This window comes from Coregonus lavaretus (genome assembly GCF_964263955.1).
Source record: "Coregonus lavaretus genome assembly, chromosome: 10".
Taxonomy (NCBI): Eukaryota; Metazoa; Chordata; class Actinopteri; order Salmoniformes; family Salmonidae; genus Coregonus; species Coregonus lavaretus.
In genome coordinates this window covers 26,299,443-26,317,776 of record NC_139997.1, presented here as the reverse complement: position 1 = coordinate 26,317,776, position 18,334 = coordinate 26,299,443, and positions in this window count along the sequence as shown.

Below are 18,334 nucleotides of genomic sequence, written 5' to 3'. Positions count from 1 at the left end.
ATAACAAAAGTTTCTCAATACTTTGTTATATACCCTTTGTTGGCAATGACACAGGTCAAACGTTTTCTGTAAGTCTTCACAAGGTTTTCACACACTGTTGCTGGTATTTTGGCCCATTCCTCCATGCAGATCTCCTCTAGAGCAGTGATGTTTTGGGGCTGTCGCTGGGCAACACAGACTTTCAACTCCCTCCAAAGATTTTCTATGGGGTTGAGATCTGGAGACTGGCTAGGCCACTCCAGGACCTTGAAATGCTTCTTACGAAGCCACTCCTTCGTTGCCCGGGCGGTGTGTTTGGGATCATTGTCATGCTGAAAGACCCAGCCACGTTTCATCTTCAATGCCCTTGCTGATGGAAGGAGGTTTTCACTCAAAATCTCACGATACATGGCCCCATTCATTCTTTCCTTTACACGGATCAGTCGTCCTGGTCCCTTTGCAGAAAAACAGCCCCAAAGCATGATGTTTCCACCCCCATGCTTCACAGTAGGTATGGTGTTCTTTGGATGCAACTCAGTATTATTTGTCCTCCAAACACGACGAGTTGAGTTTTTACCAAAAAGTTCTATTTTGGTTTCATCTGACCATATGACATTCTCCCAATCCTCTTCTGGATCATCCAAATGCACTCTAGCAAACTTCAGACGGGCCTGGACATGTACTGGCTTAAGCAGGGGGACACGTCTGGCACTGCAGGATTTGAGTCCCTGGCGGCGTAGTGTGTTACTGATGGTAGGCTTTGTTACTTTGGTCCCAGCTCTCTGCAGGTCATTCACTAGGTCCCCCCGTGTGGTTCTGGGATTTTTGCTCACCGTTCTTGTGATCATTTTGACCCCACGGGGTGAGATCTTGCGTGGAGCCCCAGATCGAGGGAGATTATCAGTGGTCTTGTATGTCTTCCATTTCCTAATAATTGCTCCCACAGTTGATTTCTTCAAACCAAGCTGCTTACCTATTGCAGATTCAGTCTTCCCAGCCTGGTGCAGGTCTACAATTTTGTTTCTGGTGTCCTTTGACAGCTCTTTGGTCTTGGCCATAGTGGAGTTTGGAGTGTGACTGTTTGAGGTTGTGGACAGGTGTCTTTTATACTGATAACAAGTTCAAACAGGTGCCATTAATATAGGTAACGAGTGGAAGAGAGGAGCCTCTTAAAGAAGAAGTTACAGGTCTGTGAGAGCCAGAAATCTTGCTTGTTTGTAGGTGACCAAATACTTATTTTCCACCATAATTTGCAAATAAATTCATTAAAAATCCTACAATGTGATTTTCTGGAATTTTTTGTCATAGTTGACGTGTACCTATGATGAAAATTACAGGCCTCTCTCATCTTTTTAAGTGGAGAACTTGCACAATTGGTGGCTGACTAAATACTTTTTTTCCCCACTGTAGGTCGGGGTGCCTTGTAAGGATTCGACGGCGAGCGAGTAAACTGCCTCTTCCATCAATCCTATGTGAACAGGAAAACGCTCATCCAGAGGCAGCGCTCCTAGTGGCCAGGGACTTTAATGCAGGGAAACTTAAATCAGTTCTACCTCATTTCTACCAGCATGTTAAATGTGCAACCAGAGGAAAAAAAACTCTGGACCACCTTTACTCCACACACAGAGACGCATACAAAGCTCTCCCTCGCCCTGCATTTAGCAAATCTGACCATAACTCTATCGTCCTGATTCCTGCTTATAAGCAAAAACTAAAGCAGGAAGCACCAGTGACTCGGTTAATAAAAAAGTGGTCAGATGACGCAGATGCTAAGATACAGGACTGTTTTGCTAGCACAGACTGGAACATGTTCCGGGATTCTTCAGATAGCATTGAGGAGTACACCACATCAGTCACTGGCTTCATCAATAAGTGCATTGATGATGTCGTCCCCACAGTGACCGTACGTACATACCCCAACCAGAAGCCATGGATTACAGGCAACATCCGCACTGAGCTAAAGGGTAGAGCTGCCGCTTTCAAGGAGCGGGACTCTAACCCGGACACTTATAAGAAATCCCGCTATCCCCTCCGACGAACCATCAAACAGGCAAAGAGTCAGTACAGGACTAAGATTAAATCGTACAACACCGGCTCTGACGCTCGTCGGATGTGGCAGGGCTTGAAAACTATTACAGACTACAAAGGGAAGCACAGCCGCGAGCTGCCCAGTGACACAAGACTTCCAGACGAGCTAGACCACTTCTATGCTCGCTTCGAGGCAAGCAACACTGAAGCATGCATGAGAGCACCAGCTGTTCCGGATGACTATGTGATCATGCTCTCCATAGCCATTGTGAGTAAGACTTTTAAGCAGGTCAACATTCACAAGGCCGCAGGGCCAGATGGATTACCAGGACGTGTACTCCGAGCATGTTCTGACCAACTGGCAAGTGTCTTCACTGACATTTTCAACATGTCCCTGACTGAGTCTGTAATACCAACATGTTTCAAGCAGACCACCATAGTCCCCGTGCACAAGGACACTAAGATAACCTACCTAAATGATTACCGACCCATAGCACTGATGTCTGTAGCCATGAAGTGCTTTGAAAGGCTGGTCATGGCTCACATCAACACCATTATCCCAGAAACCCTAGACCCACTCCAATTTGCATACCGCTCAAGCATTTCACTGTAATGTCTACACCTGTTGTATTCGGCGCATGTGGCCAATAAAATTTGATTTGATTTGATTTTGACCCCCCACCCCTTCAACCTCTGCAGCAATGCTGGCAGCACTCATACGTCTATTTCCCAAAGACAACCTCTGGATATGACGCTGAGCACGTGCACTCAACTTCTTTGGTGACCATGGCGAGGCCTGTTCTGAGTGGAACCTGTCCTGTTAAACCGCTGTATGGTCTTGGACACCGTGCTGCAGCTCAGTTTCAGGGTCTTGGCAATCTTCTTATAGGCCATCGTTATGTAGAGCAACAATTCTTTTTTTCAGATCCTCAGAGAGTTCTTTGCCATGAGGTGCCATGTTGAACTTCCAGTGACCTGTATGAGGGAGTGTGAGAGCGATGACACCAAATTTAACACACCTGCTCCCCATTCACACCTGAGACCTTGTAACACTAACGAGTCACATGACACCGGAGAGGGAAAATGGCTAATTGGGCCCAATTTGGACATTTTCACTTAGGGGTGTACTCACATTTGTTGCCAGCAGTTTAGACATTAATGGCTGTGTGTTGAGTTATTTTGAGGGGACAGCAAATTTACACTGTTATACAAGCTGTACACTCACTACTTTACATTGTAGCAAAGTGTCATTTCTTCAGTGTTGTCACATGAAAAGATATACTCAAATATTTACAAAAATGTGAGGGGTGTACTCACTTTTGTGAGATACTGTATGTATATATAAATGTGAGAAAAAAACATATGGGGGATTGGAAGTGATGCAGACAATTACATTGATGGAAGTTACAATCTATCTGCAATATTAAAGCTGATCTACCACCTAACATATATATACAGTGGGGAGAACAAGTATTTGATACACTGCCGATTTTGCAGGTTTTCTTACTTACAAAGCACGTAGAGGTCTGTAATTTTTATCATAGGTACACTTCAACTGTGAGAGACGGAATCTAAAACAAAAATCCAGAAAATCACATTGTATCATTTTTAAGTAATTAATTTGCATTTTATTGCATGACATAAGTATTTCATCACCTATCAACCAGTAAGAATTCCGGCTCTCACAGACCTGTTAGTTTTTCTTTAAGAAGCCCTCCTGTTCTCCACTCATTACCTGTATTAACTGCACCTGTTTGAATTCGTTACCTGTATAAAAGACATCTGTCCACACACTCAATCAAACAGACTCCAACCTCTCCACAATGGCCAAGACCAGAGAGCTGTGTAAGGACATCAGGGATAAAATTGTAGACCTGCACAAGGCTGGGATGGGCTACAGGACAATAGGCAAGCAGCTTGGTGAGAAGGCAACAACTGTTGGCACAATTATTAGAAAATGGACGAAGTTCAAGATGACGGTCAATCACCCTCGGTCTGGGGCTCCATGCAAGATCTCACCTTATGGGGCATCAATGATCACGAGGAAGGTGAGGGATCAGCCCAGAACTACACGGCAGGACCTGGTCAATGACCTGAAGAGAGCTGGGACCACAGTCTCAAAGAAAACCATTAGTAACACACTACGCCGTCATGGATTAAAATCCTGCAGCGCACGCAAGGTCCCCCTGCTCAAGCCAGCGCATGTCCAGGCCCGTCTGAAGTTTGCCAATGACCATCTGGATGATCCAGAGGAGGAATGGGAGAAGGTAATGTGGTCTGATGAGACCAAAATAGTGCTTTTTGGTCTAAACTCCACTCGCCGTGTTTGGAGGAAGAAGAAGAATGAGTACAACCCCAAGAACACCATCCCAACCGTGAAGCATGGAGGTGGAAACATCATTCTTTGGGGATGCTTTTCTGCAAAGGGGACAGGACGACTGCACCGTATTGAGGGGAGGATGGATGGGGCCATGTATCGTGAGATCTTGGCCAACAACCTCCTTCCCTCAGTAAGAGCATTGAAGATGGGTCGTGGCTGGGTCTTCCAGCATGACAACGACCCGAAACACACAGCCAGGGCAACTAAGGAGTGGCTCCGTAAGAAACATCTCAAGGTCTTGGAGTGGCCTAGCCAGTCTCCAGACCTGAACCCAATAGAAAATCTTTGTTGGGAGCTGAAAGTCCGTATTGCCCAGCGACAGCCCCGAAACCTGAAGGATCTGGAGAAGGTCTGTATGGAGGAGTGGGCCAAAATCCCTGCTGCAGTGTGTGCAAACCTGGTCAAGACCTACAGGAAACGTATGATCTCTGTAATTGCAAACAAAGGTTTCTGTACCAAATATTAAGTTCTGCTTTTCTGATGTATCAAATACTTATGTCATGCAATAAAATGCAAATTAATTACTTAAAAATCATACAATGTGATTTTCTGGATTTTTGTTTTAGATTCAGTCTCTCACAGTTGAAGTGTACCTATGATAAAAATTACAGACCTCTACATGCTTTGTAAGTAGGAAAACCTGCAAAATCGGCAGTGTATCAAATACTTGTTCTCCCCACTGTATATATATATATACATATGAATATATATATATATATATATATATATATATATATATATATATATATATATATATATACATATTAATATATAAATATAAATATATAAACATGTTTTCACTTTGTCATTATGGGGTATTGTGTGTAAATGGGTGAGAGATAAAAAACAACAACGTTTTAAACCATTTTGAATTCAGGCTTTAACACAACAAAGTGTGGAATAAGTCAAGGGGTATAAATACTTTTTGAAGGCACTGTATCTACCTCAACTACTCCAGTATCCCTGCACACTATATAGTGTACACTCTCCTGTAATTATACTTTTTTCATCCTTTCTCGTGTTTTATTTTTTGTAGTTATACTATTTTGATATTGAATACTGCATTGTTGGGGAGGGCGCACAAGTTAAGCATTTCACTGTACTTGTGCATGTGACAAATAAAACTTGAAACAAAGTAGTAGCTCCGGGGTGCCAATAATTTTTGTCCATGCCATTTGTCTTTATTTTCTACGTCAAAACTGCAAATGTAAGTTTACAAAAAAAAAGTGTAGTTACCAAAAGTTACTTTTTAATGTCAACTTATTTAGAAGAAACAGGGAATTATGCAGCCGTTTTTATCTTAATATCAAATCATTTCTTGGTAACAATTAAATATCTTAATGTGATTGTTTTCAATTAAAAAGGTTAAAAAAATTAACAAAATAGCTTCTTAGCAAAGAGCAATTTCTCAAGCAAGAATTTTGCTAGGACTGTCTGGAAGTGGTCTGAGTGGGGAGGGGAAAACTGAAAACTAGCTGTTATTGGCAGAGATGTTTGGAACTCTCTTTCTTATTGGTCTATTAACTACACTGAACAAAAATATAAACACAACATCCAACAATTTCATCGATTTTACTGAGTTACAATTCAAGGAAATCAGTCATTTGAAATTAGTTCATTACATGCTGACCACACTGCTCGCATCGCGTGTGCGAGCGTTGCAAAAGAAATGTACACATACTGTACATGTTATTCAATTATTGCACCCACACTGCTTGCGCGCGTCAACGAGCGTCGGTGTCGCCAGGCGCTAAATTAGAACTTTGTGAAGCTTGACGCACTGCAAGTCCCATCTCCTCATTGGTTTTTAGGAGCATATACCCACGTGGGTGATTGAAAGATGAACTGAGGTCCACACTCCAGTCCAGTTGGTGGTGGTAATGCACCTTAAAGTTGGTTGCCAACCGCCATATAAAGTCCAAAGAAGAAGAAGAAGCATGAAGGAGGTGAGATTACTAGAAACGAACTCGGTTTACCCTTTTATCTGTGGATTAATTGTCGCTGTAGAGGACCTCGTGCATTTCAGATAAAAAAACAACCCAATGTTTATATCCCAGGACAAATGAGCTAGCAACAGCAAGCTAGCTAGCTAAATTGCCATAAATGTTTAATGCTTTTCGACCTGTCCCCAAATTAATATAGTTAATTTTGTTTTGATATTTCAACCTGCGTGTCCTGATCGCGTCTGGTGTGGGTGGACAAAATCAACATGCGTGCGATGGCGGAATGCGGACACACGCGCGAGAGGTCTGGTCAGCATGTTAGGCCCTATTCTATGGATTTCACATGACTGGACAGGTTTGAAGCCATGGGTGGGCCTGGGAGGGCATAGAACCACCTACTTGGGAGACTGGCACACCCACTGGTGAGCAAGGCCCAGCCAATCAGAATGAGTTTTCTCCCACAAAAGGTCTTTATTACAGACAGAAATACTCAGTTTCATCAGCTGTCCGAGTGGCTGGTCTCAGACAATCCCGCAGGTGAAGAAGCTGGCGTGGTTACACATGGTCTGCGGCTGTGAGACCGGTTGGACGTACTGCCAAATTCTCTAAAACGACGTTGGAAGCGGATTATGGTAGAGAAATGAACATTACATTAGCTCTGGTGGACATTTCTGCAGTCAGCATGCTAATTGCACGCTCCCTCAAAACTTGAGACATCTGTGGCATTATGTTGTGTGACAAAACGGCACATTTTAGAGTGGCTTTTTATTGTCCCCAGCACAAGGTGCACCTGTGTAATGATCATGCTGTTTAATCAGCTTCTTGAAATGCCACACCTGTCAGGTGGATTGATTTTATTGGCAAATTCAAAATGCTCACTAACAGGGATATAAAACACATAATCCAGTATAACTAATGTATAGAATTTATTACACAAGAGACAAAAACAAATTATACAGCACAACGGCAGAGTCATGTCTTAAGTGTAAAACTAACAATGACTCAATAATCCATGCTTTCTGGGAATGTTGTAAAGTCCAAAAGTTATGGGCGGGGTTAGAAAGTTAGCTGTCAGAAGTATTACAATGTAAATGTACTTTTAATCCATCTGTCTGCATATTTCAAGATATGGCATATGAGGGTGCAGTGAGATACCCGATGGATTGGACGATGGGTTGAACAATACTTTTCTCGTCAACCTTTAAAATTGCACTATGTAGAAATTGCTCTGCCATTTCCTGGTTGCTAAAACTGTATTAGTTCGCATAATTTCAGTTTCTGTGAAAAAATAAGATAGTATAGTGTAGAGAATCATTGTACCATCTAAACCGCTGTGAAATATATTTTCCATAAACAAAAATATTGTTGTTTCAGATGTTTGAAGCTGGTGTACAAAACCGACACAAAAACAAAACTTAAGAACTGGAAACATAGAAATAGCGCACATAGAACAGATCTACCGGTTCTTAGACTTGCTTTCAAGTAGAATGATAGATCTATAACTCACATTTCTATGCAAATTTGGTTGGGTCGCCCCCAAAAAAGTTTCATATTGCCACTTTAAGAAAAGTGTGAGCGTGCCAATATATTTGGCTGCAACTGTAAATATCCTTCTACTACAGCGTTAGCACCACATCAATCATGTAATTGAGACAGGATATGTGAGAGTGATACACAGTGATGTTACCACAGACAGACTGGGGGGACATCTGAAAGCCCCTCATATGAGTCTCTGTTTTAGCAATACACTGGGATCAATTTTTTCCTGGGCGGCAGTGGCGGCGGCAGGATCTGCTGGCTGGTTATTTGAGATGGGATGTTGTTGACTGTGTTGCTTGCCTTGCCAATGTCCCATGTTTTTCTCTCTCTCTTTCTCTACGTCTCTCAGTTTAGATGCTAGTGGTTTGAAGTCACTGTCATTTAATTTAATTTAGATTGAACAATGTCTGTATTGAATACTGTCTGCTTTCTGGTAAATAGGTTTAGAGGTGAGTCATATTAATGTCTTTCCCAGTTTATGGATTTGTACTGAACGTGAAGCCACCATCCACACGAATACTTACTAAAGGACCCTTACATAGAGCATGAACCCTGATGAAAGTTGTCAGAGCAGATATAATTGCCTTTACTGGCATTTGTTTTGTGTCACTGGTAAACAATAGTGAAACTCTTCCTGTAAAGTCTCAGCAGAGGGCACTACTGAGTAGGATAAAAAAATATATTTTCTTCTGTAGCAGCTCAATGGGCTGTACCAGTGCATTTACTGAAACCCTTCACCTGAATTCAGATTGTACAAACAGGAGGAGTGATTGAATATTTTCTGCAAACATTTGGGATCCAATGGTGGTGGTGGTGGTGTGTGTCTGTGTGTGTGCACTGTGCAGACGCTAGCGAGGAACATCGTAAGGTGCAGCTGAACAGCAGATGGTGAGGATGATCCTACCACGGCTGGCATGCAGGGTTCAGCCTCTTCCAGAGCCATACTCCTTTCTGTGCTTTTTCCATTACACTCTAAGTATTCTCCTGCTGCTGTGGAGATAGGCGAGGCACAGGCCAGGCTGGTGGTAGTAGTGTATTTGCTAAGTGTGTGTGTCCACGTGTGTGTGTGTGTGTGCATGTGCGCATGCCTGCCTGCCTGCGTGCATGTGTTTGTGTCTGCGTGTGTGCTGTAGTAGACGAGACAATAGCTGTCAGGAATGTCTGGGCTAAGCCATAATGGACTGAGCTGAACTGAACTGTGCCATGTAGCCCTCAGACCCAGCAGTTTAGTTCAGCCTGTATCTTTGATTGGTCCAATCAACCTTGATGCTTTTCCAGAGAGCCCATTACCGGAGCCTGGCAGAGCTCTCTCTCGCTCTCTATTGGCAGCTGCTCCACTGTATTGACATCCAGGCTTGGGAAGAAGAGCCTCTCTCTACTCTTTTCCCAGCTACAGTATGTATAGTCAGCCAAGGTCAGGAGCAGCCAGGAGGATATGATGGAGGGAATTCAACCAGCACTTACTGTAGATTAATCCTAATGAGTATTTTCTTGGTCCTACAATGTATGTCTGTTGATATTGTAACCTTCCTCTGAGTGCATATTGTGTCCACAATGCCACGTTGTTCGGCAGTACTGTACGTATTGTACATATTGGCCCTTCATGGTGCACTCCATTTGGCACTCAATTGGTGTTACCACTGTGATGTTGGAGAGAATAAGAACCAATGGGGGATGCCGACAGTGTGAAATCTGCCATGCCTAGATGACCGTGCCAGCTATCTATAGTGCCTAGAATCTATAGTAGATAACTCTGCCAGCCATCTATGGTGCCCTGCTGGCAGCTTCAGCATCACAGACTGCTCAATTGGTGTCATAATCAAAATGTGGTTCTGGAAACTGTTGATGCCTCCAGAGGAAGAGTGCCCCATTGAACTTCCTGCTTTCAGCAGTTGTGCGCGTCACCCTCTCAGACTCCCCGCTCCCTCCTCAGATGGCGTCACAGGGTTCCTCTGAGCCTCTATTTTTTCCCCTCTGCCACAGGTAACATGCTCCCATTTTTCCAGTGAGGAGGCTGTGGCTTCCTTCAATCTGCCTGGAGGAAAGGTGAGAGTCTCATTCAAGAGGCCTTACGTGTCTCTGGGTGCATCTCAATAGTCTGTGGTTTCCTCTCTGCGTTTCCTCTCCTTCATCTTGTCTAATTATGAAAAAAACCAGAAACTTTCTTTCGACTGTCCAATTTATTTCTCATCAGTGCAGAAGAAGGAAAGGAGAAGAGGAAGCCACTATAGTAAGGAGTTGGGGATTGGTCATCTCTTCATACATTTTATATTAACATTCTATTAGCCAATATTGTGCATTTTTTAATCACTGAACATTAATATTTCCCTGACCCCATGTATTGAGTAGACAAGGGATTGTTCTGGTCCCAACACAATATATTATGGAGGTACCTGCTCTTGAGGTGCACTATTGCACTTGCTGTTGAGGTGGAGGGAGGCCTGGAGGGACATGTCATAAAGCATTTAAATTGATCTCTTATGGGTACCTATGTAGTATATACACTATGAAAAACATACATCACATATAATGTATATCTAGTATCATAGGGGTTGTACAAAGAAGGGCCCTTGGCTCTATCTGTGATAGTATTATAGATAGACTATACTATCAAAAGAGCAATGGATGATGTGTTGTGTAATGCACGTGTGTCAAGATTAATTTATCCTACCAGGATACCAATGAGGACACAGGGGAATGACGCTACATGGAAAAATATGATCTGGGCAGGAGAAACCATTAACACTGGGTCTGTGCTGCTGTCACTGTTCCACAGCATCGCTGTGACAAAGCAAGTAAGGATTCGTAGGACGGGAAAGGGCGATGGAGGAAGGGTGTGAGGACTCAAATCCAGCAGGGAGCTTTAGAGCAGTGCATTATGGGTTTAAATACCTTACACTACCTCGGGGACTCCCCAAGGACTTTCCATCCCAATCCAAGAACCAGAGAGTGTTCTGGTGAATCTGTGAAAATGATGGCGTGTCTGAGCAAGAAGTAATGTAAGAGCTGTGCTGCTCATTCCTAACTTCAGACAAACTGAAAAACTGTCAGGACTACAGATAGAGTAGTCAGCTGAATGAGAAGGTGTGTGTGTGTGTGTGGTTTTGTCTTAGGGTCTTTAGTTCAATTCTCATGTGTTGTTTCACACATTTCAAGACAAAATGCAGTCTTTGCACGTACTTATTAATAATTCATGTTCATTAGCTTTTTCCCATACTGCACTCCATATGCTAACGAGTGCATGCATGACCCAACCTACATTTCACATATGAACACTATCTATGCTGGCTGTGTCTGTTTTTTCACCGTAAAGATCTGTAGATATCCTACAGAAGTATATGCAGATACTGTAAAGGATCCACACCAGTGACCTCTTGTCACCTGTTTATCTTCCCAAACATCCACCCACAAAGTAGAATTAAGTTACCACTACAAGTTGATCTAAGGTCACTATTGTGTTTTTCCCTTGAAATGGTTGAGGTTAGGTTTGGGGGTAAGCTGATCCTAGATCGGTGTCTACGGACAACCACTATATGGAAAATATAACTCATTCTGAAAATCTTTGCACTTTAAGACAGAGGGACAAGAGCATTAAGTCTAAGGTTGTGGTTATTTTCTGCCATGTCACAACATAAGACGTTTCACAAGTCAAAGGATCACTACAGGGACCAAATTCAGCCCTGACCCAAATCACATAGATACTAGAGCCAAAAGAAAAACTGAAAAACTCATAAAAAAGCCAATAGAAAATGGCTGTCTGAGGGATTAGACTTGGTCACTCAGTCTGGGTCCAGTTTATTTGTGTAAGGCACTCTGGGGCATTGGTAGGGCAGTAGGGCCGCTAATTTTAGAGGGAACATTGATCCGAGGAAGCTGAGTGTTCCAGGATCTGATCTCCGTGGTCGTCCCTGCTAGATGATCAGGGTCGGATGGACGGACGGACAGACAGACAGGGGTACGGACAGGCAGACAGACAGGCAGACAGACAGAAAGATACACGCAAACACATGCACACTTAATCACTGAGCACTTAGTTAAGCATCTCCACCCAGTGACATTGTCTGTCGACAGCTGAAGACAAAATGAGCCAACTGTTGAATGTGCGGACAAGTGTTGAAGAGTGATGGATTTGTGAACAGATAGGTATTGACATTTCTGCAGATCTCACGTTATCAGTTCCCACTCCTGGTGAGCCCTCCTGATCTATATAGACGGGATAGGAGAGTCTGTAATCTCACTCTGACAAACAAAAATGACTTCTTGCATTCTCCTGGATGGTAAGACTGTGTCAACTTAGAAATTACTACATCAGTATCACTTTCTCAATGCTTGTTTACAGTCCATCCAAATCATTACAATGCGTAGAGCGCACGTCAATTTACATCTACAGTAGTGATTCAATCATTTAAAAGCCTATGATATATTCGATATTAGATATTGAGCTTTTCAATATCAATATTATCAAAAAACTCACCTCTACTGCAAAACAGTGAAATACACTCTTTCCACTGAAAATGTAGAAAGTGAAAAGTTTGGCTTTCGCTGTTTGGCAGTAGATGTGAATTTCTGGATGCCTCGGCTCTTGACTTGTCAGAGGCTTGAGTTGAGAGTAATCCCAGACACAGCCAGGCTTTTGACTTGGCGCCGACGAGGATGGCGGCCTCGCGACTAGCTCTGTTTTTTTATGTATTATTTTTTACACTATTAGCTCAGAAAGTGTTTTGTATCATTACATACAGCCGGGAAAAACTATTGGATATCAGAGTGGTGGTAACTCACCAGCATTACGACCAGGAATACAACTTTCCCGAAGCAGATCCTTTGTTTGCTCTCCCCAGGGCAATTTAACTGATTCCAGCGGCTGACCCAAAACATCAACAGCGGAGGAGAGGCACTAGGAGCGGCCTACTGGTTCGTCTTAGGAGGCGTGCACACCACCCACCGCTTCCAAGTATACTACTCGCTAATGTTCAGTCTCTGGTTAACAAGGCCGACGAGCTTCGGAATGTCTTTCTTTCCAGAGAGACATCAAGGCCTGTAACATACTTTCTTTCACGGAAACATGGCTCTCTGGGGATATTCTGTAAAAATCGGTCCAGCCAGATGGGTTCTCAGTTCATCGCGCAGACAGGAATAAATATCTCTCCGGGAAGCAGAAGGGCGGAGGTGTATGTTTCATGATTAACGACTCATGGTGTAATTATAGTAACATACAGGAACTCAAGTCCTTCTGTTCACCCGATCTAGAATACCTCACAATCAAATGCCGACCGTATTATCTCCCAAGATAATTTTCTTCGGTTATAGTCACGGCCGTGTATATCCCCCCTCAAGCCGATACCACGACAGCCCTCAAAGAACTTCACTGGACTTGGAAACCACATATCCTGAGGCTGCATTTATTGTAGCCGGGGATTTTAACAAAGAACATTTGAGGACTAGGCTGCCGAAGTTCTATCAACATATATCGACTGTTGTACTTGCGCTGCTAAAATCCTCGACCATTGCTATTCGAACTTCCGGGATGGTTATAAGGCCCTCCCCTGCCCTCCTTTCGGCAAATATGACCACGACTCCATTTTGCTACTCCCTTCCTATAGGCAGAAACTCAAACAGCAAGTACCCGTGCTAAGGACTATTCAACGCTGGTCTGACCAATTGGAATCCACACTTCAAGGTTGTTTTGATCACGCGGACTGGGATATGTTCCGGGTAGCTTGCGAAGATAATTTAGATGAATACACTGAAACGGTGACTGAGTTTATCAGGAAGTGTATAGGTGATGTTGTGCCAACTGTGACTACTAAAACCTACCCTAACCAGAAACCATGGATAGATGGCAGCATTCGCGCAAAACTGAAAGCGCGAAACACCGCATTTAACCATTGCAAGGTGACTGGGAATATGGCAGAATACAAACAGTGTAGCTACTCACTCCTTAAGGCAATTAAACTGGCAAAACATCAGTATAGAGACAAAGTGGAGTCGTAATTCAATGGCTCAGTCACGAGACGTATGTGGCAGGGTCTACAGACAATCACAGACTACAAAAGGAAAACCAGCCACGTCGCTTCCAGACAAGCTAAACACCTTCTTCGTCCACTTTGAGGATAACACAGTGCCACCGACGAGGCCCACTACCAAGTACTGTGGCCTCTCCTTCTCCGTGGCCGACGTGAGTAAGAAATGTAAGCATGTTAACCCCTGCAAGGCTGCTGGCCCAGACGGCATCCCTAGCCGCGTCCTCAGAGCATGCACAGACCTGCTGGCTGGTGTGTTTACGGACATATTCAATCTCTCCCTTTCCCAGTCTGCTGTTCCCACATGCTTCAAGATGGCCACCATTGTTCCTGTACCCAAGAAAGCAAAGGTAACTGAACTAAATGACTATCGCCCCGAAGCACTCACCTCTGTCGTCATGAAGTGCTTTGAGAGACTAGTCAAGGATCATATCACTTCTACCTTACCTGTCACCCTAGACCCACTTCAATTTGCTTACTACCCCAATAGATCAACAGACGATGCAATCGCCATCACACTGCACACTGCCCTATCCCATCTGGACAAGAGGAATACCTATGTAAGAATGCTGTTCATTGACTATAGCTCAGCATTCAGGGGAGGGAATGGCCGGCAGGGATGTAGCTCAGTTGGTAGAGCATGGCGTTTGCAACACCAGGGTTGTGGGTTCGATTCCCACGGGGGGCCAGTATGAAAAAAAAAAAAAAAAAAAAATTATGCACTCACTAACTGTAAGTCACTCTGGATAAGAGCGTCTGCTAAATGACTAAAATGTAAAATGTATTAAATAGCTAGCACATCACAAGAAATGGAACACTAGTCACTTTAATAATGTTTACATATCTTGCACTACTCATCTCATATGTATATACTGTATTCTATAATATTCTACTGTATCTTAGTCCATGCCGCTCTGTCATTGCTTGTCCATATATGTATATATTCTTAAATTCCATTCCTTACTAGATTTGTGTTTATAGGGTATATGTTGTGAAATTGTTAGATATTACTGCACTGTCGGAGCTAGAAGCACAAGCATTTCGCTACTCCCGCAATAACATCTGCTAAACACGTGTATGTGACAAATATAATTTGATTTGATTTGATTTGAGTGCTTCTGAGGGAGGCCATTTTGGATTGACAGGCGTACCTGGGATGGAGATTGCTGTTGGTGAGCCTGAGACTCAGGCAAACGCTAGCTTTCATCTTCCCTCCACTTTGTTGTTTTCCCTCTCTTCAGTGACAATGACATAGTGCAACAAAGCCAGAAGCACTATGTTTAGATGAGTGGTGTATCTTCTCATAGGGGTACTATAGCTTTTCACTGTAATTGCACCTACAGTACTGTGCCCTCGTGGAAAAAGTACTACTGAATTACTACTCTACTACACAAGATCTACACAAAACCTACTGGTTTTATTACTTGATTGCTATTGAGGTGTGTAGTACACCAGTACTACACTATATAAAAAAAATGTATGCACAAACTGTAAAGTCGCTCTGGATAAGAGCGTCTGCTAAATGTAAAATGTAAATGTAAATGTAGTGATTTATGTAGTCATTTATGTAGTAATTAGTGATAAATTGGGTAGTTTCACTACTGGTGAACAACACATATTTCCTATTCAAATCAATACATAATTTTCCCTTAATGACTACTGTGTAACTACTGAGCTTTTGGGTATCTAATACTTAAAACTTACACATACCTACATGTTCACTATTGAATTACTACGTAATGCCTACACATTACTGCTGTATGCCTACTCAATCCCTATTGAATTACTAGGGGAGAACCGGGACAAAAGTAACACTTTTAGTTTTTTTCATAATTACTAATTAGATCGATAAAATGTAATGTTGAAATTAAATAGACTTAGAACAGAACTACCGCAACGTTACTTTTGTACCTGCCAGCGGGCGGGAGTAACACAGCCTTGGGACAAAATTAACAGCTGGCAAGAAGTGCACAGTATCTGTCTTATCTCCATGTTTCTGGTTTGTAATGCTCGTTACTTTGAACAAATGTACTATCAGAAATAATTTCATGTTTGTGTCGATTTGAATAATTAACGCGTCAACAACGCAGTGTTGCGCAACCACAATATTTTGCCAAGCAATATTAATCGGACTAAAATGGATTACATAATAGTTATTTATAGCATAATTTTCTCATCTCAATTTAATGGGAATGTAGTGGGAGATGTTTTTCACCATTTTCAATGACTATTCATGCTTAGATCTACCAATCAGGTGCGCTAAAGCTGTCCTTGTCATGCACTCTCCTAGTGTCTTGATAGAATAAACATTTTTTCTCTTCACAAACAGCAAACTCATCATGCTTATCTCATTTCCATGGCTTGACACAAGGTAATTGACTCCCAGAATCATAAAGATATTTCTAATCACTAACCTGTCGATAAAAGCTTATGTGAGAAGCTGATCCATCAAGTCAATTGATTAAGGCATAATTCTAATGATTTCATATATAATATTCAAACATTCAGTCACTTGTTGATATTTTTTGGGAAATTCGTGTCATCAGTGTCACGGTTTCGGCCGAGGCTGCTCCTCCTCCTGGTTCGGGCAGGCTTCGGCGTTCGCCGTCCCCGGAGTACTAGCTGCCACCGCTCTATGTTTCTGTGTTCCATTGCTTTTGTCTGTCTGTCACACCTGTGTTTGTTTTAGAGTTGATTACTTGTCTTATAAGTTCCATGCATTATTCTAGGGTAGTTGTGTGTGGTTGTCCGTTGCTCCGTGGTTTTGATACGTGTTTGTGTTTCCGTGTCATTTTTCCCTTTTGGAGTGTTTTACGCGTGTGCGTATTGTTCCTCACCTCTCCGTGTTTTCGAGGTCGGGGCTTGTACTCTTGTTTTGGGACATTATTAAAGTCTTGTTGGACTACCTCTGCTTCCTGCGCTTGACTCCTCCACCACATCCACGACAGATATGACAGAACCACACACCATCATGGAGTCAGCAGGATCAGCGGCATCTCCCGAATCGCTGCTGGAACGGCTAAATTTCCAGGACGCCATGATCCAGCAAATCGGGACCGCTATGGACAAGGTGTCCAACACCCTGCGCCGTTTGGTGAACACTGAGGACTTTTACAACATCACATCACCAACGGCCAGTCCTCCTCTCTCAGTACCGGAACCCAGTGGCATTCGGCTCTCACTCCCGAGGGCATATGACGGTTCTGCAGCCGGGTGTCAGGGATTTCTCCTGCAGGTAGAACTGTACCTTGCCACTATACACCCGGCGCCCTCGGGATACGAGAGCGTCTCCGCCCTCATCTCCTGTCTCTCCGGCAAAGCGTTGGAATGGGCCAACGCTGAATGGAGGGGAATAGACGCCGCTACCATCACCTACGCGGAGTTCTCTCGCCGCTTCCGGACTGTTTTCGATCATCCTCCTGAGGGGAAAGCGGCGGGAGAGCGTCTATTCCACCTCCGACAGGGGAAGAGGAGCGCACAGGAGTTCTCACTGGAGTTCCGGACACTAGCAGCGGATGCGGGGTGGAATGAGAGGGCCCTCATCGACCAGTACCGATGTAGTCTACGCGAGGACGTTCGTAGGGAGCTGGCCTGCAGGGACACCAACCTAAACTTCGACCAGTTGGTGGACGTTTCCATCCGTCTGGATACCCTGCTGGCTACCCGCGGACGTCCCGAGTGGGGGTCGTCCAGTCCACCCTCCAGCGCCCCCGAGCCGATTCCCATGGAGCTAGGGGGTGCTGGCGCTAGAGAGAGGAGGAGGGGGAACCCGAGGGGGGCCATCCACTGCACCACCTGCGGTCGTGGAGGACACACTGCGGCCAGGTGCTGGGGAGGGTCTCCTAGGGGAGGTGACAACAGGCAACGCACTGGGGAGTCATTTCAGGTGAGTAGACGCCCCACTCACCCAGAGCTCTCTGTTGGTCACATGAGTATTCCTGTGAGGTTTCCACAGGTGGCACCTCATTCCCAGCATAAGGCGCTAGTAGATTCAGGCGCAGCTGGGAATTTTATTGATCGGGCATTTTGTAATAGGTTAAGGATTCCCCTTCTGCCGGTTGACAATCCATTTCCTGTCCACGCACTAGACAGCCGGCCGTTGGGGTCGGGTCTGATCAGGGAGGTCACAGCACCACTGACTATGACGACGCAGGGGGGTCATGAGGAGAGCATTCAGTTTTATCTGATTGACTCTCCTGCGTATCCCGTGGTGTTGGGACTTCCCTGGTTAAGCACCCATGATCCTACTATAGCGTGGCAACAGAGGGCTCTTATGGAGTGGTCTGCTCAGTGTGTAGGGAGATGTCTAGGTGTTTCCGTAGGGGCGACCTCGGTAGAGAGTCCGAACCAAGTGCCCGCACTGCGCATTCCCCCCGAGTATGAGGATTTAGCACTCGTGTTTAGCAAATCGAGGGCAGCACGGCTACCTCCTCATAGACAGGGGG